Source organism: Aythya ferina (assembly GCF_964211825.1).
Source record: "Aythya ferina genome assembly, chromosome: 2".
In the NCBI taxonomy this organism is placed as follows: Eukaryota; Metazoa; Chordata; class Aves; order Anseriformes; family Anatidae; genus Aythya; species Aythya ferina.
Genome location: NC_140297.1, coordinates 83,084,783 through 83,112,301, shown reverse-complemented (window position 1 = coordinate 83,112,301; position 27,519 = coordinate 83,084,783). Strand labels below are relative to the sequence as shown.

The 27,519-nt window shown below is 42.6% G+C and overlaps 1 long non-coding RNA gene across 1 annotated transcript; it reads left to right on the top strand.

Moving 5' to 3' along the window:
• The first annotated feature begins 318 nt into the window (after window positions 1-318).
• Window positions 319-27,135, top strand: LOC311431874. The gene is made up of 3 exons (XR_014689687.1): window positions 319-518; window positions 894-1,011; window positions 26,466-27,135. It is a non-coding gene; the product is annotated as an uncharacterized lncRNA (long non-coding RNA).
• Window positions 27,136-27,519: the final 384 nt, after the last annotated feature.

Here is a 27,519-nt window from a genome sequence, read left to right as displayed (position 1 = left end):
GTCCTGGTTGGTCCTGTTGGAAGGAGCTTTGTGTGTCTGATCAGGAGCCTTTCTATTAAATGAGTGTGCTGAATGTTGCAGAAACAGACATTTTGCAGCAACAAAATCTGTGGTGTTTGTCCTGTAAAAAGCACTGCACAGCTCATAGGATCTATCTATTCCAGCTTCTGTTTCACTTAGTCCCCCATGCATCTATCTTTCACGGTGTGCTCCATTTCATACTCACAGGTTAGGAATGCACACAGAGGCAGGTGCCAGGGCCCTGAGGGCACTAATTGGCTTTGATTGCCCTGACCGCTTGCACCGCCACACCCTCTCACCACAGCTCTCCTTCAGTACAGCCCAGGGCCTTTAGCTTCTTCCTGAGCTGTTCTGTAAGAGCGTGGACCTTCAGTCTGGCTCCTAGAAGCTCTTAGGCTGCCATCTGGGTTGGCTGGTGCACAGCTTGGTGCTTGCTGGAGGGCTGCCGAGACCCCTTGCTGCACCCAGCAGTGAGTTCCCTGGATCTGCTTGCTCTGGTAAACCTCGTCTTTACAAGCCTGTGCTGATACAGATGTCAACTGTTCTGTTATAGGGGAGTGCTTTCTAGGGATGTCTAAAGAAATGGATACTTGGGAATATTTCTTTGTGTGATATATAAGCTTATAGCGTAGTTAGTTTTGTCTGGAGAATACAACTGCTTGTTGGCTCAACGTCTAGAGAGCGCTGATGTGATGCTGATACTTATAAAGAATTAATGACTGTCCTGGTTTCAGCTGGGATAGAGTTAATTTTCTTCCTACTAGCCAGTTAAAGTGCTGTGTTTTGGGTTTAGGATAAGGATAATGTTGATTACACACTAACGTTTTAGTTATTGCAGAGCAGTGCTTGCACTGAGTCAAGTGCTTTTTCAGCTTCTCATGCTGCCCTGCCAGGAGGAGGCTGGGGCTGCACAAGAAGCTGGGAGAGAAGGGAACCAGGCCAGCTGACCCAGACTGGCCAAAGGGACGTCCTGCACCATGTGGTGTCACGGTGAGCAATAAAACTGGGGGGAATTGGGTGGGCAGGGGGGTGCTGCTGCTTTGGGACTGGCTGGGCATTGGTCAGCAGGTGATGGGCAAGTGCATTGTGCATCTCTTGCTTTGTGTATTCTATTATTAGTAGTATATTTCCTTCCTTTTCTGTCCTGTTAAACTGTTTTTATTTCAACCCATGAGTTGTACTTTTTTTTTTCCTTGTTCCTCTCTTACACCCAGATGGGGGCAATGGGGTGAAGGAACAGCTGTATGATTCATAACTGCCTGCTGGGTTAAACCACAGCAGTGGCTCTTCAGGTTTTAGTCTAAAATGATGAAGTATGTTCACATGTAGCTTCTAGAAATAATCAATTTACTGTCTTTGAGGTCGATGTTTGGTTACTGGGAACTTTGCTTCTGTTTCTCTTCTGATGGGACATTACTGCGGAGGCTGCGTAATCACTGACTGCTGGTTATCTTCAATGTGCAAGCTAGGGAACTCTTGGAATAAACAATTCTGATCTCCTTCCTACTTCAGCACTACTGGAGCACAGTCAGGAAAACATGATATCCCAGGGTTTGGCTGTGAACTGGCTGGGGGGGCTGGGAGTCCCATTCCCCATATCCAGGAGGCAGTAAGGGTGTTTAACCCATCTTGTATTGCAATGCAGAGATCTGCAGTTTGCAGGCTGTAAGAAGACTTCCAATTAGATTTGTCTCCTCCGTGCTTAACAACTGAGAAATGCTGAGAAATAATGAAGGAGGAAAGCCAGATGTGGAGGATGGGTGATTAGATACATGACTGAGGAGAGAAAAAGTTGGCAAATACGTGTAAGCAGGTGTTAGCAAAACAGGAGCAAGATCTCCAGCTGAGGGATATAGTAACTGATACTACAGCTATATATAGTGAACTAACCAGATTTTGGCTTAAGCTTTTTTAAGTGTTTATATAGAAAACAGACATTATTTTCCATAGACCCACAATGCCAGCCAGGATTTTTATGAAGCGAGCAACAGGGCAGAGAAATATACTTGGGTGAGTCAAGAGAGTTGCCGAAGAGTTACATGGCTGTGATAAATAGAGAAGATGGAATTATTGCTTTTGACAGCTCTGAGATTGCAGATCCAGATTCAGGGATTTAGACTGATCAGAGACTGTCAGGCACCGCAGTACCTCCTGGAAGAGCAGGATTTTTATGGGTAGGTAGAGTAATTCAGGTTAATGAGGGAAGCAGGAAGCAATTAGAATTTAATGTGCAAGCTTACTAGGCATCGAAATGGTGATTCACTAATAGCTGCAAAGGGAGATAGATATCTTTTGTGCTTTATATGCAGTTAGATGTGCTCATCAGGAACCTCCCTTAACACATCTAATTACCCGAAGAGGGAAAATATCCTGCCTGCGTACAGCAGTGTTACCCTTTTGGTCTGTGAAGCATACTCAGACATAACACACGTGAAATGGGACTCCGGGCTGCTGGGCTAAAAATAGCTGCCTTCTGCTTATGGCTGCTGCAGGGACCACAGCTACAGCTTGGGAACAGAGACACTGATGGTACTTAGGAACGTTGAATTTCTGGTTAAGGGAACCTTATGGGGCATGCATTTGAAGGAAACGTTATCCTGAACAATTAAAACCTGCAGCTGGCTTTCTAGTCCATAGGCCATTTCCACCAAGTGAATTATTCCTATCTCATTAGCTTTCCACCTTGCTGCTCACACACTTCACAAAGTGGCGAAATTTAATTGCTGCTGAGATCAGGATTCACATGCCCCTGCCCTGCACATTGCTGTGTGGTATTTAGATAGCCAAGCTCTTCCACCTCAACGTGAGTGTTAGGACAGGGCTCAAGCAGGGGCTGCTGTTCAGTCACCTGCTGTAGATGCCCCCTTTTACTTGCCACCCCGCATATCTAAGGGGAGGTCTCATTTTCTCTCTAGGTCCACTGCAACTTTAAACCTTTTGAATGACTAAGGCCTGGGAGAAAGGATGTGATGTACAATGAGCAGCCCTGATTCCCTAGGGCCCGGTGTGACAGTGCACCCGCTTCTGTCTGGCAGCCGAGACAATCACCAGATTGCTGTGCTGGGAGGACAGTCTGCACAGGAGAGGCAGGAACATCTTCCCTTTGGCTATGATCAGTTGCCTAAGAAATGTCAAGCCTGTTCTGGGAGACTTTTGGACCAAAATTCAAAGTCCTTGTTCCATTTCAGCTGCAGAACTGAAGTGTGTCCTGTTGCAATTATTGCTATTAACAATCTTCTACATGCTCTGTGCAGATGCTTTATGGATCTCCCTGCACCCAGGTAGGGACAGTCAAATGCAGAACTGATGTTAAATATTCAAAGTGAGGAAATTAACATGCTTGTTTTCATTTTATTCCGTTAGTACCAGTGTTTCTTAAACTTAGATGTGAGACTGGAGTCTGATTTAAAATAAGCATTTTAGCCAGTTTGGAAAATGTAAATGTATAATGAATAGGTATGATACATGCAACTGCAGTGCTACAGAGCAGAATAGGTATGAATAGATATTTTAATATCTTGTGTGGCTTCTATGCCAAGAAGCCTGGTGGTTTTGACCTCCTGGCTTTCCAAGGTGCCCTTAGCACTCTGTAGAAGTTTAGATTTGCAACATGCTTAAGCATGCACTATAGATCTTAAATTGAATTTTATTTCTCACTTTCTGTGCCTGTACCTCAACACACAGCTATCAAAATTGTGTTAGCACTCTTTTTGGAAAGCAATATTGCAGGAGTAATTTTCTGAAGCTTAGTGAGAAGAAAAGTACAGGTCTTCATCTTTACAGCTTGGCATTGTAAAATTGTTGCTAAAATACCCATTTAAAAAGGAAATCCTGCTAGCTGAGGCTCAAACTAGCTATACCAATGCAAGTAATTTAAATTGTTATACTTTCTAGTAAAGAGTATGCTTGCTGCTTCTGTATGAAAACCTTCTTTCTTTGAGTTTCTAAATATATTTGGACAAGGTTTGGGAATGATATCTGATGCCCAATTTTATATCCTAGTGCTAGTGCATTATTTGTATTAATACACAGAGGAGGACCAACTTCTCTTCTGTAGTCAGTCTTGTCCCTGCTCTGTATGTGAAGCCTGGTAGCTTGCTAGGGAAAATGGCAAACTTCCAGAGCCTCCCAGCCAGGGCCGTCACTGTTGACATTTTGGTACAGTGAGGGAAGAAGCAGGGTTCCTTTGCTCTCAGGAGGAAACTTTATCCCTTTCTAGAGCAAGAGAGACTCTCAGGGAGCATCTAAGTGACAAGATGAAGGTCATGCACAGGAAATGTGGAGTACACAGCTGTCCTGCCTCCTCAGCTGGCGGTGGAACAAACTGGAGTCTTCACTTCTTCTCTTCAAAAACAACTCATGCTTAGTTTTCTTGGGTTTGAAAAATATTATTATAATATATTATGCTCCAAACTTGAAGATCGGCTAGAAGAATCAGTCTTCCTGATTCCTCAGCCTGTCTGTCAGGGAGCAGTGGGGCTGAAGCTGCCCCTCAGGGCAAGGGGAGCTGGGAATGAAGGTGAAGCAAGGTTGGCAGGACTGCTCCCTCGTGGCTGGGTCCCAGTCCCACAGTGCCCAGGCACAAAGAGCAGAGCAGGTTGGGTGGCAGTGACCCGGGCTAGGCAGGAGTCCAGCTGGTCAGGCAAGCCCATGGTGGTGATGAGGCCTGGGGCTGGGAAGTCAAGTCATTGGGTCAGGGTCTGGGCTGGTGAGGAGTAAAGGTGGGCACAGGGACACCTACAGCATAGCTCAGGAGGGGACTGACAGAACATCTTAGAAGCATTTCCCAAGGGAAAGAGCAGGGGCTCCCACCAAGACTTCTCCCAGCTCTGTTCCCAGCGGTCAGGCCCAAGGTCACACAGCTGCACGGTGTCAGAGCTGGCCTTGAGCAGCAGCTGTGAAACCTCTGGGAGGAGGAGGAATCAAGGCTACCTAACAAAAACTCCACCAGAAAGTTGGTGGGGTTATCTGAGAGCCATGTGTACAAGGCTACTGCGGAGAAACATTTTTTTTCCCAATAGCTGTAGAGGAAAACAGAGAAATTCTCTTTTCTTTTAATCAGTGACTCAGGAAATGATCAGCCTGAAGTCTGAATTAATCATGGAGCAGGCTGAGGTGTCCAAACAAAGAAAACAAAAAACTATCCAATGTCCAGGTCTGTCTGGTGGTATTCACCCAAGTGATCTGGAGGGACTCAGAGTTAGACTGAGGCACGGAGAAGGACCTGCTGTATTTGAGACAGTAATAATAGAAGATGAAGTTCAATGCAGGTAAATGTAACTCCTGGATAAAAGTAATCCTGGCCTCATGTATAAAATATTGAGCTATGGTATCATTTTTGTCACTTATGGGTGACACTGGGGGGTTTATAATACATAGCTCCAACAGCTCAGTGCTCAGTAGTAATGGGAAAGAAGATTAAACGATATTACTTCTAGGAAAGAGAATAGAGAATTTTTTTAAAGCCATTGTATGACTCCAAGGTTCACCCTCCTCTGTGCAGTTCTGGTCCTCTCATGTCAAGATGTATTGGAGCAGGAGAAAGCCTGAAGAGTTAAAAGGGGGAGTTACAGGTAGGGAGTATTAGGGTGGAAGGGCTGCATGAAGGGTATTTACTCTTCCCTATTTACAAGCCCAGTTGGAGACAGAACCCTGAACTAGGAGGACCAAGGTCTACTCAGATACAACTTGCTTTTTTTGTTACAGTTTTACACAGGTGCACGCCTTTATTTTTTTCCTTTTGAAGATGATCCAAGTTACTCTTTTAAATTTGATGTACTTCTGTCCTAGGCATGGCACAAGGTTGTCTTGCACTGCCATGAAAATTCAGTGTTGAGTCCTTCGATTCCCCCAGAAGTTTAGAAAAGCTTTGACTCTACATAGGTGCAAGTCTTCAGAGAGTACAACTGTAGTGCTACAGAGCAACCTTGGATGGAGTCCTCTATTTTGTCCAGTTAGGAAGGTGAGCAGCCAGCCCTCCAGTTTCAAGAAACCATGGCTTTCTCTCTCACATGATCCCCAAGCCACTGGGAACATGCTATGAAGATAAGCTGCTGTCTTGCTCTTCGTGTACAGCCTTCTTAAAATGTTTGTTCCTTTCTATCGTTCTACTTTCATGTTTTGAGGGAATTTGCCACGAGCAGTTTCCATGGTTACGAGGACACAGCTGCTCTTGGAGTGAGAAATCTGGAGAGAGCAAATGCACAAACCAGCACATCCGGGACAGGGGAAATGTGCTTTGTAGCTGTAATGGCCATTCCACCCTAGGTAAAAGCCAATGGGAAATAGAGGAAAATTGATGTTATTCTCAACCCTCTTGTCTTGCTGTGAAATGTAGTGCTCTCCTTTACCATTAGGTCTTTTCAGATTGCTGGAAGCACTGTTATTTCTGTCGTGGCTCGAGTATTGGAGGGCAGGAAACCGTCTGTGTTGCAAAATACACTATTAAACTAAGTTGTGCTATTTTGCTGTGTAAGGAAAAAGTGCTTTCTCTCTTTTGTCCAGGATTATTATTGCATTTTATTTGGAGGAAAGAACTGAATGCAAGTGTAAAATCTAGAATCTGGAGAAGGATGCAATGGTTTTCTCCTTGCTTTTACTGTCCTTGGTTTGATTAAGGAGGTATTGGGGAGGCATTGGGGAGGCAAGGACAATCCCCAGACATGGACTGTATATCTCAAAACAAGACACTGAAACTCATGATAAGGAAGCGGCAGACGGACAGAGAAACAAACGTAAGGACTATAAATCTCAAAACTGGACATTGGAATTCATTATAAAGATACAACAAACGGAAGAATTGGCAACAACCAGCTCTCGCAATTAAGAAACATGCCAATTCAGCAGATTCCTGACCAAAGGTGAAAAGTACACTGTGAGGAAGACTCGGGGTCTTCCTCCCAGAGACCCCTGCCCACGTCCCAAAGACCCCTGCCCACAATTCTTGGAAGGCTCTACGCAGGCGCAAGGTGCCGAAAGGCTAATTAGCATGAGAAGCAAGGGAAGGCGGGGATAGGTAATGCATATGTATAGGTGCTTGTAGAATATTGATAGATTGATTGTATAAATTCAAGACTGCTTTTTGCTTTGGGTATGCACGATAGGTGGAGAGATCCCCCGTGCATCCAGCACTGCAATAAAGAATATACCACTTAAAGGAATTTCGGCTTCGATCTTTGAATCAATCTGGCACCCCAGATGGGACAACCTCTCTGCCGGACCGCAGGACCTGCTGGGGACAGGACTCCCTAGGGTACCCCCGGGATTTCCCGGAGGGACTCCTCGACTCACCGGATCACTGCGGAGGCAGACAAGGACCCCATCATTGTAAGTGAGTATATTCTTTATTCTGGTTTGGTTTTCTGGTAGACCGGTCATCTGGGACTGTCCAGTAAGTCGGAAGGTGACTTCTGCAGGACAGTATTTGGTATATACTTTGTGGTTAGTACCACAAGTATATCTGGGGACCTTGGGGTCCATCTGTATCTGGAACTGTCTGTAAGTCAGAAGGTGATCTTCTGCGAGGCAGTGTTTGGTATATACTTTGTGGTAAGCACCATAAGTATATTTGGGGACCTTAAGGAAAGAGCTCACTTTAAGGTCCATCTGGAATTGTGTTGTCTATTTCGGTTTTCTGACTCATGGAGTATGGTATTTAACTTTGGTTATTGTTACTGTGATTTTGGCTATTTTTCTGGTGGTAATAGTAGGTTCGTGGCATTGTTATAAGAGAGATATCGTTACGGTGTTACACAGTTCGGTTTTCTGACTTATCGCATGTGGAATTTGACTCTGACTATTGTTATTGTGATTTTAGCAATATTGCTGGTAATAGTAGCTTTGTGACATCGCTACTGAAAGATATTGTGTGCCTGTAATTTTGTGAGTGATACATTTTTGTGATACACTTTTGTAAGTAACACGTGTATTCTGAAAGTGTAAACTGGAAAATGGGGGGGCGAGTAAGCAGTGAAATTCCTAAGAAAAGTGTGCTGGGTTGTATTTTGAGTCATTGGAAGGATATTGGAGGATCTGCAGGTGGAAGTGTGAACAGGAAAACATTGATAAAATATCGTAATCAGTGGTGGCCGCTTTATAAGCTGGAATGTGGAGAAAAGTGGCCCCTAAATGGAACTTTAAACTATAATATTTTGCTACAGTTAATGTTGTTTTTTGAGAAGCAGAACAGGATGAAATGTTGTATACTGATGTTTCAGCATCTTGGTGGGAAAAGGTACGGAATTAAGTTGGCCCCTGACTGAGCCTTTGATGATGGCATTAGAGAAGTACAGGCTGGAGAAAGATAAAGGAAGTGTTAAAAGGGTTGTTGAAAGTGTTAAAGGTGTTTGAAGTTGAATGAGCAGGGAAAGAGGATGTAGGAATGTTAATAGTTCTGCCTCTGCCCGAGGCAGAGATCTTAAAATCCCGGGTGTTAGCCCTTTAGGGCAAAGGGACCACAATGGGTCTGAGAGAGTTGTCACAGAAACAGAAAAGCAGTTAACTCTTAAAACAACCTGAGTTCATGTGCGAGCTCAGGTTGCCGATGGGACCGCTCAGGGAACTGCGGACAATTGCATTCCCCTGACCGACCCCCACTAAGACCCAAATCATCCTGAAAACTATGAACGGTTAAGTAAATACTAAAACCTGGATGAATTGGGAATTGAGAATATGCTTCCAACAAGGTCTAAAAGAAACCCCTATGGAATTTTTGGACCAACTCTGAAATGTAATGAAAATAAATAAATAAATAAATAAAACAAAACGGTTTGGACCTGGCTTCGGAGGACAAATTGACTAGCCTTTTCCTAGAGTAATCGACCCCTGATTTCAACAGGAATAACGGGGACCTGGGGAATCTACCCTAGCGGATCCTCCACTGGTTATAATGAAGCTAGCGGAGGAATGGAAGTGAAATTTCTTATTGATATGGGGCAACGTATTCAGTTCTAAATCAAGCATTAATGCCTTCACAGAATTATTATGTTAGGGTAAAAGGTGTGTTGTGGTTTAACCGGGCCGGCAGCTAAACACCACGCAGCTGTTCGCTCACCCTCCCCCTCCCTCTCTGGGACGGGGGAGAGAAATGGAAACTGAAGCCCGTGAGTTGAGATAAAGACAGTTTAATAAGACAAAAAAAAAAAAAAAAAAAAAAAAAAATACAATGATGATAATAGTACCACTACTAATAATGTGTACAAACAAGTGATGCACAATGCAATTGCTCACCACCTGCTGACCGATGCCCAGCCTAACCCCGAGCAGTCCGGCCCCCTCCCCCTGGCTAGCCACCCTTATGTATTGTTTAGCCTGACATCAGATGGTATGGAATACCCCTTTGGCTAGTTCGGGTCACCTGTCCTGGGTCTGTCCCCTCCCAGCTCTTGCTGCACCCCCAGCCTGCCTGTTGGCAGGACAGAGCAAAAGGCTGAGGTGTCCTTGGCTTGGTATAAGCACTGCTCTGCAACAATTAAAACATCAGGGTGTTATCAGCACTCTTCTCATCCTAAGCCAAAACATAGCATTCTACCAGCTACTAGGAAGAAAATTAACTCTGTTCTAACTGAAACCAGGACAAGGTGTAACCGAAAAGGCTTATTTTTGTGAACCTTTGAAGTACAAGTTAGGGAAATAATGGGGCATACACAGATTTTTATATATGCCTAGCTCCTCATGGGCACTCTTAGGTAGAGATTTATTAGAGCAAGTAGGAGCAGAAATTGTCTTTGAAAAAGGGAAAATGGAATTAAGTATAGGAGAAGAACAACTAACAAATGTGTTAAGCTTGGCACTAATACAAACTGACCCTAAAAGTGAAATACCTTTAGAGATCACAGATCAAGTATGTCCAGGAGTTTGGGCTACCGAAGTCCCTGGAAGAGCTAAAAATGTGACCTTAATAATTATTAAATTAAAGCCAGGAGAGAAACCCGTTAAGGTTAAGTAATATCCTTTGAGGATAGAAGATAGGAAAGGAATTAAAGAGATAATTAATAAATTTTTACAGTATGGATTATTGATTGAATGCGAATCAGAATACAATACACCCATATTGCCAATTAAAAAGGCAGATGAAAAAGCTATAGGCTAGTTCAGGATTTGAGGGCCATAAATAAAATCACTGAGGATATACATCCAGTAGTGGCAAACCCTTATACTTTGCTGACTAAATTAAAGAATAGTCAAGTCTGGTTTACCGTACTGGATTTAAAAGACGCCTTCTTCTGCCTAGGCTTAGCCACAGAAAGCCAAAACCTATTCGCCTTTGAATGGGAAAATCCCGATTCAGGCAGAAAGACGCAGCTTACGTGGACATTACTACCTCAAGGATTCAAGAATAGCCCCACTATTTTTGGAAACCAATTAGCAAGGGAACTCAAAACATGGATGCCTCCGGACACTGAAGGTGCTTTGTTACAATGTGTAGATGATCTCTTAATAGCTACCGAGACTAAAGGGAGTTGTATTCAATGGACTATAAGTCGTCTCAATTTTCTGGGTTTAAATGGATATCAAGTCTCTTGACAGAAAGTCCAGCTGGCTCAACAAAGTGTGACCTATCTGGGATTTGAAATTTCGGAAGGACAACGAGAACTAGGAACTGAACATAAGGAAGTCATTTGCCAGACTCCAGAACCTCAAATGGTAAAGGAGCTACAAACTTTTTTAGGAATGACAGGTTGGTGTCGCCTTTGGATTTATAATTATGGACTATTGGTAAAGCCTCTATGTGAATTGATAAAGATTAACCAGTCAAAGTTAGTCTGGACTGGAGAAGCACAAAAAGTCTTTAAACAACTTAAACAAGAATTGATGATTTTGAAATATCAAGCAATATTGGTAGAACAGGACAACGTGGAAATTGTGATAACTAATATTGTGAATCTAGCCTCTTTTCTTAGTGATGCTCCGGCACAACCTGTGATTCACGATTGTTTAGAAACTATAGAGACTGTGTATTCCAGCCGACCAGACCTTAAGGAGGAGCCCATGGAAGATGCGGAAGAAACTTGGTTCGCGGATGGAAGCAGTTTTGTTATGCAAAGACAACGTAAAGTTGGATATGCTATAACAACTACTCAGCAGGTAATCGAGTCTAAGCCTTTACCCCCTGGAACATCAGCTCAAAAGGCGGAGATAGTTGCTCTCACGGGAGCATTGGAACTGGCAGCGGGAAAAAGGGTAAATATTTGGACAGATTCTAAATATACATTCAGCGTGGTACATGCTCATGGAGCAATTTGGAAAGAACATGGATTGCTGACCGCTCAGTGAAAACACAAAGTATGCTGAAGAAATTTTAAAATTGTTAGAGGCTGTAAAACAACCAGAAAAGGTAGCTATCATGCATTGTCAGGGACACCAAAAGGGGAACACCAATTTTGAAATTGGAAATCGATTGGCAGAGGCTAAGCAGGCAGCTGAAATAACTGAGGTGAAGGCATTGTCTTTGATACCAGACGGTAAAATCCAAACTATATCCAAATTATACAAAAGAAGACTTAAAATTAATTGAAGATTTGAAAGGTAAAATGAAAACATGGCCCATAGTTCTTACAGAACACAATAAAACGCATTGGGGAGCTGGCACACTGCATAAGAGCCTGAGTCAGACATTAGTGGGACGATATGATAAAACAAGTAACTCAACAATGTAGCATTTGCTTACACAATAACCCCAATACCAAGGATAGAATAAAATTTGGAATAATCGGTAAAGGAAATTATTCGGGGCAACAGTGGCAAATTGATTTTTCAGAACTCCCTAGAAAAGGGGGGTATCATTATTACTGGTTCTGACTGACACGTTTTCAGGAAGGCCTGAAGCCTTTCCCTGTCGAACAAACAAAGCAAGAGAAGTGGTTAAAGTCTTGTTAAATGAAATAATACCATGCTTTGGGATTCTAGGAGCAATGTCTTCTGATAGAGTTTCACATTTTTGTGCACAAGTGGTAGAACAGATAAGTAAGATTCTAAAGATAGATTGGCAACTGCATACTCCTTATAGACCACAGGCAAGTGGACAGGTAGAAAAAATGAACCATTTAATTAAACAATAAATAGCTAAAATTGGATAAGAAGCTAATTTGTCATGGCCTCAATCCCTCCCTTTAGCATTACTTGGAATTAGAGTTAAACCTAGAATAAAAGGGAATTTGAGTCCCTTCAAAATCTTATATGGAAGGCCATAGCAATTTCTATTTAGTGGAGAGGACCTAACGCAGTTAGGATCAGAATATTTATATGCTTATATAACTGAACTTCAGAAACAATTAAATAAAGTACATAAATTTGTTTTAGGGACCAGGGCTAGAGGGTTGGATCAACCAATCCACCCCTTTAAGCTCGGGAATTATATATATATGAAGACTTTTTCAGGACAACCCCTACAGGAAAAATGGAAGGAAAGTGGATGGGACCATACCAAGTATTACTGACAACACACACCGCCATTAAGATTAAGAAGCAAGCAGCTTGGATCCACAATTCAAGGGTGAAGAAGGTCCCGGCGAGGATATAGACCACCACTCCAATTGGACCAACAAAATTACGGTTTTCCAGATCCTAATGATTGCAGGGGTGCGGTTCTCGGATTCGGGGTGGGCAACTTGGGATGAGAACTTACACCTGACCTTAATACAAACAATTTCTCAAGTAACTAATAAGACGAACTGTTGGGTATGCATCCATCTGCCACAGCATGGGAATAAGGGTGTATCGTTAATCGGGATTCCCTTGCCTGCAAACTTATCTTGGACTAATTTGTGGGAAAACACATCTTGGGGTCAAAAATATGAAGAAGTTTTGGAACTAGAAGTGAGTAGCTTTGTGCTGTTGGAATCTTACTATGTATGTGTACAAAGGTGTAACCCACCTAGGGGTATGGGAAAACAGCATTGTATAAATACGGATACTACTTATGTGGGAAATCAGACATCTTGTAATTGAACAATTGATATTAGTTAGTATAAGTTTAATATTGTCTTTTGTATTACTTGTTTGGAATTGGAAATTGTTACAACGAATGTCCATGTTAGCCTCCTTGACAAATGTGCATGGTAAGGTATTGAGGGGTACATATCATAATGATTGGGAAAGAAAATTTCCGTATTAAGTAAAAGAATTTACTAGATTTTCCAGAAAAGGGGGAGTCTGTACAGTAATAAATACAAGTTGTTGTGTGTATGTAGATCAGAGTGGAAGGATCTCTACCGACCTGAAAGAAATATGGAAGCAGACAAGGGTCCTACATGAGATCAGTAAAGATGATCTTTTGTGGAGTTTTAGTGAAATATGGAATAAGTTAACCTCCTGGTTGCCCAATTTCCAATGGTTGAGACAAGTGTTCATTGCTCTAATCACATTAGTAGTGTTAGGAATATTTGTGTGCATGTTGTTTAGATGCCTGCTTTGTTGTGTTACTGTAAATAATGAAAGTATCTGATGCAAAAGAATTTGCATGGGAAAAGAAAAGGGGGGATTGATTAAGGAGGTATTGGGGAGGCATTGGGGAGGCAAGGACAATCCCCAGACATGGACTGTATATCTCAAAACAAGACACTGAAACTCATGATAAGGAAGCGGCAGACGGACAGAGAAACAAACGTAAGGACTATAAATCTCAAAACTGGACATTGGAATTCATTATAAAGATACAACAAACGGAAGAATTGGCAACAACCAGCTCTCGCAATTAAGAAACATGCCAATTCAGCAGATTCCTGACCAAAGGTGAAAAGTACACTGTGAGGAAGACTCGGGGTCTTCCTCCCAGAGACGCCTGCCCACGTCCCAAAGACCCCTGCCCACAATTCTTGGAAGGCTCTACGCAGGCGCAAGGTGCCAAAAGGCTAATTAGCATGAGAAGCAAGGGAAGGCGGGGATAGGTAATGCATATGTATAGGTGCTTGTAGAATATTGATAGATTGATTGTATAAATTCAAGACTGCTTTTTGCTTTGGGTATGCACGATAGGTGGAGAGATCCCCCGTGCATCCAGCGCTGCAATAAAGAATATACCACTTAAAGGAATTTCGGCTTCGATCTTTGAATCAGGTTGCACTGGCAAGTACTGGGGGCTCTCTGTACAGTGCTGGGTTTTTTGAACCCAGAAAGTGCTGGCCACATCTAAGAGAGCAGTACATGGCATGTTTTAAACCTGTTTGTTGCTATGCAGAAAAGTATTAGTGTGAAGAAGCTGTTTTCACACATTAACTGGTTGTTGTAAACCTGAAGCAAGCCTTCTTCACCTGATTGTCACTGAAGAACTCATTGCCTCTGCAACAAAATTTTAGGGAGCCTAGACTACAAAAGCAAAGGGTGAATTAGCAGGCCTTTCTGAAGAGGCCAGTGCAGAGCCTCTGCATGCATGTGTAGCCAGGAGAGAGGAGCTAGGGGAATAAACAATCTAGCCTTTACTAAAACATGTTTAGTCAGGAGTGCTAGCTAGCAACTTTGGCAACTTCAGGCAACAATCCGCCAACTTTGGTTCACGTTCTCCTGCAAGACCTGTCTATAGTGAAGAGAAAAGGAAAAGAAAGAGCAGATAAATGAAGAAAAGCTGTACATGAGAAGTTAGGCTTAGCAATGACTTCTCTTGTTTTCCTCCTCCACAAGGTTGAACTGTAGCTGTTTACCATGTTAATGCAGGGCTGTTAGTTGATGCTTGCTCAAACAACATTTCCAAGGTGAGTGCAGCTGCATCTCATGGATGATGATAAAAGCACTCAGGGGACTAGCTGGTGCTACAAGCAAGATTATCAAAGGCTTTGTGCTAATGTATTTAATTTTCATTAATTTAAAAAAAAAAAAAATCCCTCATTCAACTACTGTTAAAATGAGCCTTTGGGCTAAATACACCCCAAAAGCTTCCCCATTTCTTTTAAATGTATTTTCTGACTTTTTATAAAGCCCAGGTTGCAGATGTCTTGTTTGCAATTTCTACAGCTCTGCAGTACTTAAGAAAAATAAAATGAGTTTTTGAAGGAAGGAGCAGCTAACCATTTAGGGGAGCTTACCAAGCAGTAAAACACTGCAAATGGCAATAAACATTCACATCCTGAAGCAAAATACTTCCAGACTTTCATATTCCAATGAAATTACTGAAATGAATTCCTTGCTATTTCTAGCAGGTGGTGGCTTAACAGCGTAAGTTATTCATATTTAATATCATAGTCTTGTAATGCTGTTAGTGCTAAAGAGTCAAGCAACTACTTGCAGTGATGGATGAGTTTCAGCTGAGCATGAGGCTGGGTGCAGCTTGCTGCTGGTGCTCGGCCACCACAACAGCCACCTGCAGCTGTGAGGCTCTCCCAGAGAGGCAGCAGCTGCTTGATGGGGCTATTCCTTGGCAGTAATTTATTGATGGCATTTATATGTGATTTGTTGATAGAGAAGTCTTAATGATCTGGTAGGGATGTCTGCAGTGGTTGTTTCCCATACTCCCGGCAGCAATAGGACACGACCCTATAAATTCCCCCAAATTTGGGGAGACTAGGGACTGCTGTACTGTGTACTGTAGTAATTGTATGTGTGGCTCCTTACTGGCATTTGGCTGGCTCTGTGGGGTTTTATCTGTTTTATTTCACCCAGAAAACCTCTTACAACTTTGCCTTCATCTTTGAAAGACATGCAGCAGCTTTGGCAATATGTGGGGCTGTGCTAGCTCACAATGATCAAGGTGAAACCTCTAGGAACAGATAACTAGGGAAAAAAGAAATGGGTCAGCTAGTGCCCCAGAAATGGTTCTGCAAAGGACAGCAATATCTGTGGCTGGTTCATTTTTACCATCCTACTCTGTTGTGAGAGGAACCTCTGCCAGCTGTGTGTTAAATGAGATGACTAACATCTGCCACGTACTCATTAAACATTGTATGTTTATGATACACCAACTCTGCCAACTCTAGTACTAATTAGGATCTCTAATGAGTGTTATTCTCCTCTTAATTAATATGAGCAGAGTAAAAACTTCTGTAATACCTAAGTGACTAAGGAGCGCACATCTGCTTTTCCAAAAGCAGCTTAGAGATAAGTATTTGTATTGGACTAAAATGGTGTGCAAACAGCAATGTGCTTTTGAAAGCTGGGACACAGGACTGGCTGCATGAGGGGCTGTTGACTGGCCTTAGTGCTATTCTGCTGCAGTGAGTTTGGTTATCATTAAGGTAGGCTGATGAGTTTCCTTCAGCTATCTTCTTTCCTCTGACTTGCACCCTCCCCCAGAACACAAATGACTCTATTCTGGAGAAGGCCTGTGCTTTAAAACTGAGTTGTTATTCCAGAATCAAACTTCTCCCATTTCAGGAGTGACCACACAAAGGAACCTGCAGTACTTGAGTTTCTCGCTCATAAGCTGGACTCTGAGCTCCTGGCAATACAGGATCATGTTGTTAGAAGGTCTTTGGGTTATCTCAAGGCAAAACTGCAGAACACAGCAAGTGTGACTTCATTCTTTCAATTGTCACTCCTGACAGTCAGCCCTCTGCCCCATGCTCTATATTTTGAATATGAGTATCTGTATAATTCATTTGAAAGCTGGTTGCTGAAGCACTGAAAGGTCAAGACAGTCTTGCAGAGGGATACTGTGGATGTCTGTAGCTGTATGTTAAAGTCATCACATCAAATTCTTCAAGGTTATCAAGCTGTGACCTGGTATGCATCGAAATTATACAAAAAGAAGAAAAAGCCTTTTATTATCATTATTTTTTACAGAAAGCATTTCTTAAGGTGCATGTAGTGGAGTAGAAGGAAATCTGTGAAAAATCAGCACTAGAGCATATGCAGTTGTTTCAGATCACAATGCTGCATTTTCACTAGGACAGAAGCTGCGAATTCTGCTTTGTACAAACACGACATGTAACCTTGATGATCGTTTTTGGAGAGCAAGTCCCTTGGGTCAGTCTGTCTTAAGATGTGCGCAGAAAAGCATGAAGGGGAACAGTTGGGGAAAAGGAACTTGTTCTCAGGACTTTCTTAGTTGCTGATCCAATCCAGCACACTTTTCATTGAGGCCAAGTCTCTTTGGACACTGGACAAACAAAGAGATGATTTGGGGATCTGGCAATGTGCTGTCTTAAAGGAATATCATCTTTTCAAGCTGACAGAGTCTAAAGTTCTGACTTTTCTTCTAGCACTGAAAAAAAAAAAAAAGTTAATTTAAAAATACTTTAAATGTACTTTTGAAGATTTTTCTCAAACTCACTTTTAGCTTTTACAGACGTATGTGTATATATAAATAAAAATTGACTAAGTCAAAAGAGAACCAAAACCCCATTAAAAAAAAAAAAAGACAAAAAACATGATTTCCTTTTCTTTCTAATTGAAACATTAAAAAAAAAAAAAAAATACAGCTTCAAAAGCTGCAAAAGATCTAGGTGTATAAAATAACATCTGGAGCTTAAAAATATCTAGCTGATAGAAGGAGAAAATGTGACTGCTCTTGTTGTATCAATGTGCCTACCTCTTTCCCCAGAAGCTTGGCTATAAATCTTTGTAGGGTCAGCTCAGCCTTTTTCCAGTTGCAGCAGATAAATGCTATGCCGTTTAAAGTGCAGGGGCTCTTGGATGAAAGCCAAGGTCTTGATCCAGCTCCTAGTGAAGCAAGCGGAACGATGACCATTAACTCCAGAAGAGCTTTAGAAATGATTCATGGCCCATGACACAAGGCATTAAAGGAGCCTTCTGCAGTATCTAGCCTTGCCCTGACTCTCTGTAGTAATGCACTGCCTTTTTCTTTTGTTGTTGTTGTGGAGAGAGCATTTTTGAAATAACTTCATGTATTTGGGGAACCGGAGTTCTATGGGCATAAAGCCCAGAAAAAACATACGCAAAGTATTTCTAGTATTTGAGGGGAGATAGCGGAGACAGGCCTGCCAAGGCACAGGCCAGACACAGCTATCAGTGAGGGAAATGTGCTCTGTTAAATTAAATGAGCTCTTGGTAATCCCAGGCTATATACAGAGAGGAGAATATATGTTGGGTAGGCCATGGGCTGCTGCTGGGCAAGGAAGGTGAACACCCGTGAAATTCCTTAAGGTGTGGAAAGACTGAGCAGTAACTAGGTGCTGAAGCAGAGCTGAGCATGTCTTGTGCTGAGCTGGTTGTAGGAAGAGACCCAAAGGTATTTCTTCCAGCTGGGTTTGACTTACCAATTAAGTTAATGTGCTTGGTGAGGGTCTAGTGGGCTTTAGAAGTAGCAAGTAAATCCGCACAGTTAGAACTAGGTACAAATTTATCAAAAGTCAGATAGCAGAGCTATTCCCATCTGCTTTTTTTTCAGTGTTACGGATAAGAGGTTTCAATTGAGTTACTTGTAGAGGTATCCCAGCCTAGTTTGAGAAAATAATGAGCTTTTGTTGCTGTAATCCAGAAGTACTATTGATAATAAGGATGACTGATTCTCAGATTAGTTAGGCTTCCCATCAGATTTAGTGTTTCCATTTAGAAGCAAGTGCCAGGAAGGAGGCAGATACAGTGTACTTCAAATGCAAAGGATGTATCTTTGTTCAAAGGAAGCGTAGCTAGTTTTGATTTGATCTTCAAGCATTAGGTGAGTATATGTTCCCTAGAAAATAGGTCACAGCAAGACAGGCAGCGAAGTTTAAAGGAGAGAAAGATGAGCTGTAGTGACTTGAGAGACAAGCTTTTGGTGTTCAGTAGATGAATGACACTAACTGGCAAGAAGCTTGCTCCCAGTCAGCTGTAAATATTAATGCCTTCCGTATTCATGTCAGACAGCCTGTTACTAAAACCTACTAAATAACAATATTGCAACCTACATTTCTTAGTTTGGAGGGCTTTGAGCCTAATGTGGCTGTTTGGCAGAAAAACATAAGTAATCATGCTTTGGTCACTTGAGTGAGGAATTCCAAGTCTGATTTATGATCTGACTTCCTGAATGTGACAGACACCACTTTTCAGGACAGTAGCTCACTAAACATATAAAATAAGCACCACTATTACTGCCTAGCTGTAAAAATCTATTTACTCAGTGGATGTATTTCCCATCCTAGCTTGTCCCTCAGTTTTTCTGTGCTCACCCTGTGAGAATGCTCTTGCTTGAGTCTTCCCTCTGGCCGTAGTACTAGTGATGATCTCACACCCTGGTCTGCCTTAAAGCTCCTCGTCTTGTCAGACATGCAGGCTTGAGTACACAGATTGATCCCTACCTCAAAGAAAAATGTGATAGGCTGCCACATTTTCATTGGGAAGATAGTGTGGGTCTTCAGTCCTGCTGTGTCCCTTGAGTATTTGTGGGAAAACCCATCTGGTTTAGGAGCACCCCAAAAGACTGCTCACTTTTCCCAGCTTTGGGTATGGTGAACACTTGCTTCAGTTTAATATCTGTGTCCTGGTAACCTGTGATTGACTGTTTTTGATGTTTTCAGGTATTTCTGTCAGCTCAGTTCCTTGTTCCTTGCTTTTCTGCTTAGTTCTTAATTATTTCAAACACATTAATGTGGTGCCAAAACTGAATGGGACTAAGCTGATTTTTTCAAGGTGTGACTCCTGTGGGGGTGGTGGTAATGCTACTGAGCAGCACAAATGGCTGCATTTAAAAAGTCAGAGAGGTATCTCCAGAGTGCAAAAGAGGCAGGACCTTGTGCTCCGTGAGCTCTATTTTCTCACTTTTATTATAGCTGTCCTACTATTTTTCCCTGTAACAAAGGACTCTTTGGATATTGAATTACTTCCTAGCTAATACATTATTATTGCAGCTGTTTGAGGAGTATAATTTGAAGCATATTAGGTGATATAGTCAATATTGTGATTACATTTCATTCTTGTTTGCAATTATTCCCTAATAATTACAGTATGGCAATCTGGAAAGAGTCCACCATGTCATTCTTATCAGCATAATGCTGTTCCTAGGGAAAATACCCGCTTAGGACTGGCGTTTTCTAGCATGGCTGAAGGAATGATTCTTCAGAGTCTCAAATATAAACAGTTGAGTCAAATATATGTAGACAGTTGTATACGTGTGTTTGACTTTTCACCAACCTTCCCATATGCTGAAGAACCTTTATACTTTGAATGAAGAACTAGAGAATTTGGTTCTAAATACTGGGCTGGAACTAAAATCAATTAGCTCTGTCCCAGCCATTTTGTTCCGTGGCTGCCTCTCACTTTGCACTGAAAATTACCTACAAGACCTTGAGGTCTGAGTTGACTTTTATTTTCTCTGTCCTTCCCATGGTCCTGAATGAGGTGGGTCAGTGGTATTTCAGTGACTGAAATCCTATATGACTTTCCAAATTCAAAATGCATTAGCTGGTTCAGTCTTATTTGTTAACAAGTGTTTCAGGTATCTGTAAGTGGCTTTTCAGAGGAGCAATTTTGTTGACTGCTGTGTTGCGCTGCTATCTTGCTGCTGCTTCATTGGCAAAACAGCACAGATATCCTGGGTAATGATAAGAACACAGCTGTAAATGATGTCAAGCAATGGTCAATGCCACTTGGTGCCACAGGAAGAAAACAAGCTTCTCTGTCTATGCATTGAAGTTTATTTATAAACTTAGTGAATCACTGCGGTGGTCCCAGCTGTTCTGCTGTTACTACTTGCCTGTTCTAAACGTTGGAAAAGGTTGAGAAATCCTTGCTGTTCATCAAACAGCAAGCCTGTTTCTGTAGTTCTGTCGTTTGCTCTTTATTAGCTTAGACTGGTAACATTTGAAAGGAATCTCTCTGTGGTAGCTTTAATTGGCTGTGAATGTAGTGTGAGTTGCAAGAGAAGTGATCGTGTTGCTTGAAGCAACCAATGAAGTCATCCTTCTCATTTCAGCTCTTTCCATCTTGTAAATATGACATTATTTTGGCTACCTGTAAGAGGTATCTTGTAAGCATTCATCAGGCTTTCCAATAGATCATGATTGTATGTTGATTTTTTGCTGCACTCCAAAGCCTCACATACTCAGGCAATAACTGAGTTTAGGTGACAAGTTATAACCATGAGAAAATGTTTGCAGAAACTGTGCTTTTACACTGATGAGGACTACAGCTTCATTGCTAAATTTATTTGAATAACAATGAAGAGCAATGTCAAACTGAGTGACTAACAGAGAGGTTTACAACCTTTGGTGAGTGAGATTGCTGCAAGATGATGCAAAAGTGAGCAAAAAGGAGACGTAGTTTGAGAAGACTGCTCCTACCTCTGCAGACAGAGAAGTCAGTGACAGCTGTAATCCCTGTGTGCTGGAATCTGCATGTTTTAAAGCCTCAACTGACCCAAAGTGGAGGAGGCAGGTGTAGGAATGATGATCTTGTCTACAAGGATGCAAACCAGAGTACAAGTGCTTTACAAGGAGGGCAGAGCACTACAGGGAAGAATTCTTCCTCTGAAGTGTGAGGAATACCCCTAGGCTCCAGAAACAAGCCACCCTGCTGTAGTTGTTGAACCAAGCCTTTCTTTAGAATCAGCTTTCTTAACCTTACCAGAAACCTTCACGCAGGCTTGAGAGCTGGAGCTGCTGCTAATGTTGGCTGGATATTTGATTACTACACTCATTTTCAACAGCAAAACAAATAATTCCCTATTCCGGCACTCTTGTTTTCAGCCTGTCTGTTCAATAGGCTAATGACTCATTAAGCATAAGTTCTTTGAGGCAGAAACCATCGCGTTGTACTGGCTCTAATACAAAGCAATCCTTCTTCATGGCCAAGATATCATAACTTCAAAGGACTGAAGCATTATCTGGAATAAAAGCTTCCAAAGAGTAACTCTGTTTTTCTTTATCTTAGAATGACTCTTCTGTACTAAACAAAATATTGTGAACAAACACCAACTATCATTTCCTGGTACCTACTACTGAGTTTTCTAAATCCTTTCCCAGCTGTCTCTTGCATTCGAAATGCTCTCATTTGTTGTTCCCCACTGACTAGCAGGTTAAAAATAGAAGGAGGGGCAGGCAAATCCTCACAGACTTCAGTCCAGATGTCTTTTGAACAAGGCTCCACTCAGAATGAAATTCCTCATATATCATGTCCACAGTGACACGGTCTGTACCCAGCAGCCAGCCTCCATGTGACGCCTGCTGTTGCAGTCTCTGAAGCAGCACAGCTGGGTCTCTTGTGCATTGGCAAAGCCAAGATGCATTTTCCAACCCGTGGGTGCTTCCTCTGACTGCAGGGAAGCTGGACTCATACTGGACGTATTAAGCTGCATATTTTGCATGCCTAACAAGAAGATATTGGAGAGGAGAAAAGCTAGACACCTCAAATTCCCATCTAATCAGTGGGGAAGAGCAAATGTTCCCAATGGGATAATTGTCACGGAGACGGTGAAACACTTGAAGTATCTTGTTTGAAGCTAAGCTGTTACTTGAAGAGCATATTACGTGTAACTATTTGGTTGTCTTAAATACACTTACAAAATCTTTTATCAACATTACCTGTAACTTTCATTCAAATATCAGTGTGTATAGCTAGTGCTATGAACAGCTGAATGGTATACTAAGGTACATGAACTTTCTTTTGTCTTCTTGACGTGTTTGTAGATCATGAGAAAAATGTTGAAAATAAAAAACCTTGTCTCTCATGGCATGTAAAACAAAACATATGTTTAAATCATGAAGTGACTGACAATATATATTAATATATATTTTCCTCGAGAGAAAGGAAAGAGTCCTAGGGAAGATCTGCAGTTGTATTCACATTATAATGTGGTTAATGCAGAAGAGAAATAAGAGTGTAATGCTGGTGCATAGCTGAACTTTCTGGGTAGCAGCACTCTGAAGTTGTAATTGCCTGAGACTTCAAGTAATTTCATAATTATGTTACAGGATGTTATTTTGGGAACCCCACTCTTCTTCTGTTCATTAACCTTGAACTTTTTTGGTTCAGAATGGCTGTGTTTGGCGGACCCTCAATGAGCACCAGGGTAAGGAGCTTGTCAGGATGCAGACATGAGCAGCAGGATTGATGGAGAGGGTTCCCTGAGGCCTGTGTAGCATGTGCTATTTGCTGCATGGAGCAGGACAGTCCATAGGTTCTAAAGAAAAGCTCTTAAAGTGGGTTCCCTCAACACAGTTCAGTGCCCCACACAGTAGCCTGGGGATGGAGAAGGAGTTGGTTTGAAGCCTCATAGTCCCTCAATTCACCCAGCTTCTAAATAGATGCTACAGCAACTGCTTCCAACACTGCCAAGCTAAATGAGGTATCCCTTCATGCTGAACAGACTTGGTGGCGTGGATTTTTTGGGTTAAGTGAAATCTGCCTTCATGCAGGGAAACATAGTGTAAGGAGGCTCTAATTGGCTGGGGAAGGCCATCTGATTGCACTTCTCCTCTGCTTTGTTTTCTAACTTTCATTTACACTCTGTGCATTCACTGTGGTATGCTTTACCAAGCAAGCAAGTGTGATTTACTTTGTGGGATAGTCATGAAGTGCCTCCTTGGAATAACTGTGGGCATCTGATGCTTTAGACTTCAAGACTGCAGTGTGCTTTTCTTTCTCAAAAAACAAACAAACAAACAAACAAACAAAAACAACAAACAAACAAACAAACAAACAAACAAACAAAAAAAAAAAAAAAAAAACAAAAACAAAAAAAAACAAGGAGGCCAAGCATGCTAGGAAAGCCAAAGCAACATCAATGTTAGTATGTACTGGCACGTGAGCATATCAGTGCACTTTGGACACTGAGAGGTACAAAAGTCATTCCATAGGCTCTGGGAGAAATTGCACATGGAAGAAGCACAACTGGATAGCCAAAGATGCGTGCTCCCAAGGGAGAGGCAGATAGCACTATGTACATGTGTTCTGCTGTGACTGCTTATTCAGAGTATGACGGTATCTTACCCATCAAGGTCTGCTTAGAAAGGGAATAAGCCTAGCGCTGTCTTATATGGCTTTAGATGCAAGATTTGGCAGCCTGTGTGCCTGGTTGTGGTGTCCATCATGATGCAATTGCCTGGCAAAGTACATCCTTCAGATTTAATTTTCTGTGCATCCAGAGCAACTAATTAAATAACAAAATTAGCCTGGTAAATAAGGCTTCTGTTTACACATTTCTTTTTTTTCCCTCCAGTGATCTTGGGACTTTCATGTAGTTGCTCTGCTTGGAATTGTCGGTGCCTAGATCTGGCCATGTGAGACTATCTGGATTTCTAATGACAGATTTTTTTGCCTTGCTAATCAACATCCTTTAGCCCCTGACTAGTGCAGTCGATCAACCGATGATTTGCACTAGTTGTGGATTTGATGCAGCAGTGCATGACGTTAAGTAGACAATGCCAGGGGAGGCTTGCTGCTGCTGTAAACACTATTCAGGGAGGTTTTCTATGGAAACTGTTTTAAAATCCTCTCACACAGCAGCAGAAAGTGCCTTTTCTTCCATAGGTAAGATGAGAAGCTAAGTAGGTCACTTCCATCTTTAAAATATAAAGCTTGATAACCCTCCTCTGAAATTGTTTCAATTTGGTAAGTCTAACAAGGGAAATTTGGGGGGTAACTTGATGATGCCCTCAAATCGAGAATTGTGCTGCATCTGGGATTGCTCTGTGGTTCTGGGTCACTGTTGGCTTTTGGTTTGAAGGTGGCTTCCAGTGTTGTGAAATTTCAATAGCAGAGTGAAATTGCCAAAAAAACAAAAACAAAAACAAAAAACACCCAACCAAAAAACAGGGGGCCTTCACAAACAGCTGAGTGCATGTGTTCATCTCCTGTTCAGTATCCACTGCATCTTTTCTTTTAAAGGGAATAAAGGCTCAGCAAACTAGCAAGTGGGTTGAAAGACAAAGCTCCCATTTGACCTGGAGTAGCCTGAACTGCTGGCTGCTGGGCATTCTCCCTTGAATCCCTAAAATCCCAAAGGTTGCTGTGCTTCGTGCTGAGATATCTGGATCTCTAGGTGAGGCTTTGGACATGCATCTTTCAAACCCAGCTATTCAAGGAGGGCGTAGGCTTCTAGAAAAGCTATATACTTCTTACTGATGATGATTGTTTGCTGAGTGCTGTTTAGGAGGACAGCAGAAGGCACAAAGTGTTCCTCTTCTGAGAAATAACCTGCTTATATATATCTGCCGTTGTACTTTAGGTCAGAGGAGGTCAAGCTTTGCAAATAGCTGAGAGCTGCCTTTGTCAGAATCTGGGTCTCCCGTGAATCTGGCATTCTTCATCTTCCAGGCAACATAGATATGCATGTGCACGCATACACACTGTTTTCAGGAATAAATGCCCCTCATGCTGCCACTGCCAATTTCTAGGATCCTTCCACCCATCCCCATGCGTGGCACTTACTGGGTCTTGTCCCTGCTATACACGGGGCTGCAGCTCAGAAATGTACTTGCGTAGGATGGGGAGGAAATATTCCAGCTATTCTAATTTTCCTTCACTGAAAAGGCTCACAGAGGCTTAAAGTTTGTGCTGTGTGTAGACAGAGGAGGGGTTGTGGGATTTGAGGCCCCCTGTAAGACCTGAAAGGTAGATCATGTTCCCATTGCACATAAAGTGGTCAAAGCCCGGTGCGAGGACAGATCCTGCTCACATTTTGGTTAGGGCTGTGCATGCCTCTATCTAGCACTTCGTCTTCACTCTTCGTACCTCAGACTTCCTGGCTCCTCACTTATTGCAGAGAATTGCACTGCCAGCTGTACAGACAGCTCTGTCTTTCCCCTCTAGAGCCTACCATATGTCAAAATCTTTCTTGCAGTAATGGAGCATGCTCTCCTAGAGTGAAAAATAACTGGTGACAGCTGGCAACATCCCTGCAGGCATCTCTTAAACCAGACTGCTTGCTTGTTTTACTTACAAGAAAATGTAGAAGACCACAAAGATAAATTGCTCAACTAGTGGCCTAAGTTAAGTGACAACCTTAACCCCATTTCCAAACCCCACTGTGTAACCCCTTGCTCTGCAGTGTCCCCTCTGCTTCAAACTCTGATGTAGTAGGATCCTTTTTGTCTCAGCATCCACTTGTGTTTAGGATATCCATTAGGGAGAGGCATGGTGTAGCCTTAGCTCTGCTCCTGGCCTGCTCTGTGACTGGGGAGACCATTTGGCTCTTGTGCCTCAGTTTCCCCTGTGACAAATGGAAGTGGTGAGACTTCATTGTGCTCAACGATCTCTAGGTAAGTGGTACTGCAAACAAGCCAAGCCTTACTGCTGGGCAGTAAAACTTTGTAGCCTGGGAGGAGTGAGGAGGTAGCAATAGGAGCCACTGGTATAATGCAGAGATTGCTAATTCCACTGGGTGGCAGCTGAGACTTTCTTTGGGTAAGGAATAATGTTTTTTTTCTTCTTTGGGTTAAAGGCAGCAACTTCTTTGACAGAGGAAAACAGACCTCGAACCAAGCCTCCTGCAAGCTCATGAGGCTGTAACTATAATAGCCATTTTCCCTTTGTTTGCACTTAGTTTGAATCTTTAATACAGTAAACTAAGATCTTCTGAACAGGAAAACCCATCACACGTGCTGGTTTTGGATTGTTAGTGGTCTTTTTTTTTTTTATAGGGTTGGAAACCAAGGCCACCTCTCTTCATGACAGAAACCAACCATCGCGTGAAAGGCCGGTGGGCCTGAAATGGTGTTTTGGTAATCCCATGGTGCTGCTAATGGGGTACTGTGGTGGACAATGCCCTCAGAGCACAGCTCAAAGCACCGCACCGTGTCATGTGCCTTGCCCCACACATCTCAGCATTACCTGCACCCTCCAGCCCTGCTGCCTCCCAGTGTGAAATACCCTTCCAGCAGTGTCAGTTGTTTTGTCTCCATTTTGGAGCCTCAGGAAGCAGTTTTTGCTGCTCGCTGCTTTCCCTGATGCTTTATATTCTTTGTACTTAACAAATGTGGGTACCAAGCAGCCCTGCAGGATACTGAACTGCTCAGGGGCTGCCTCTTGCTATTTGTTCAAGAGGTAAAGATAAGACTGTAAATCCTAGTCTCATGGGCTAGGCTGCAAGAATTGCTCAAAGCTGGTCAGATGCTCTGACAGTGTTTCAGCAAGAATGTTGTCTGTCTCCAGTGGAAAACCACTGAGAGTCTTACTAGCCCTGCTTGGTGGCTTTCCTCTGGGGACTAGCACACAAAGTCCTTGCAAACAGCTCTTCTACCAGCCCATTTGCATGGAGAGAAATGCCCTTTCTCCTTCCTCCTGTTCTGTCTTAAAGTGATTTGCACCATCGAGTTCAGCAGAGAGGTGTTTGCTTTTTACTACGTAAGTGTGCCCAAGTGCCTTGCATCAGGATCACCTATTCTCCCTCCATTCTTATCCACCCAGTTTATTTGGGTTACATTGCTCATGTGAGTACAGTGGGTGGGAAGGAGCTGAGATGCTCCCTGTCTCAGAAAAACTAGCACAGTGGTGCATGGCTGGTGACAGCAGCCTCCACAGGGTGGGCAAAGGGTGTGATAGAGACAACAAAGCTGAGGTTCATCTGCCACTGGCTTAATAATTTTGTACCAGCAGAGTACATAGCCCTAATATTAGCCAGCTGTGAGTGGGGTTGTAGCACTGAGGCGTGCCCAGCAGACTTTGGCCGCAGAAGAGAAGCTCAGCATGGTGAGG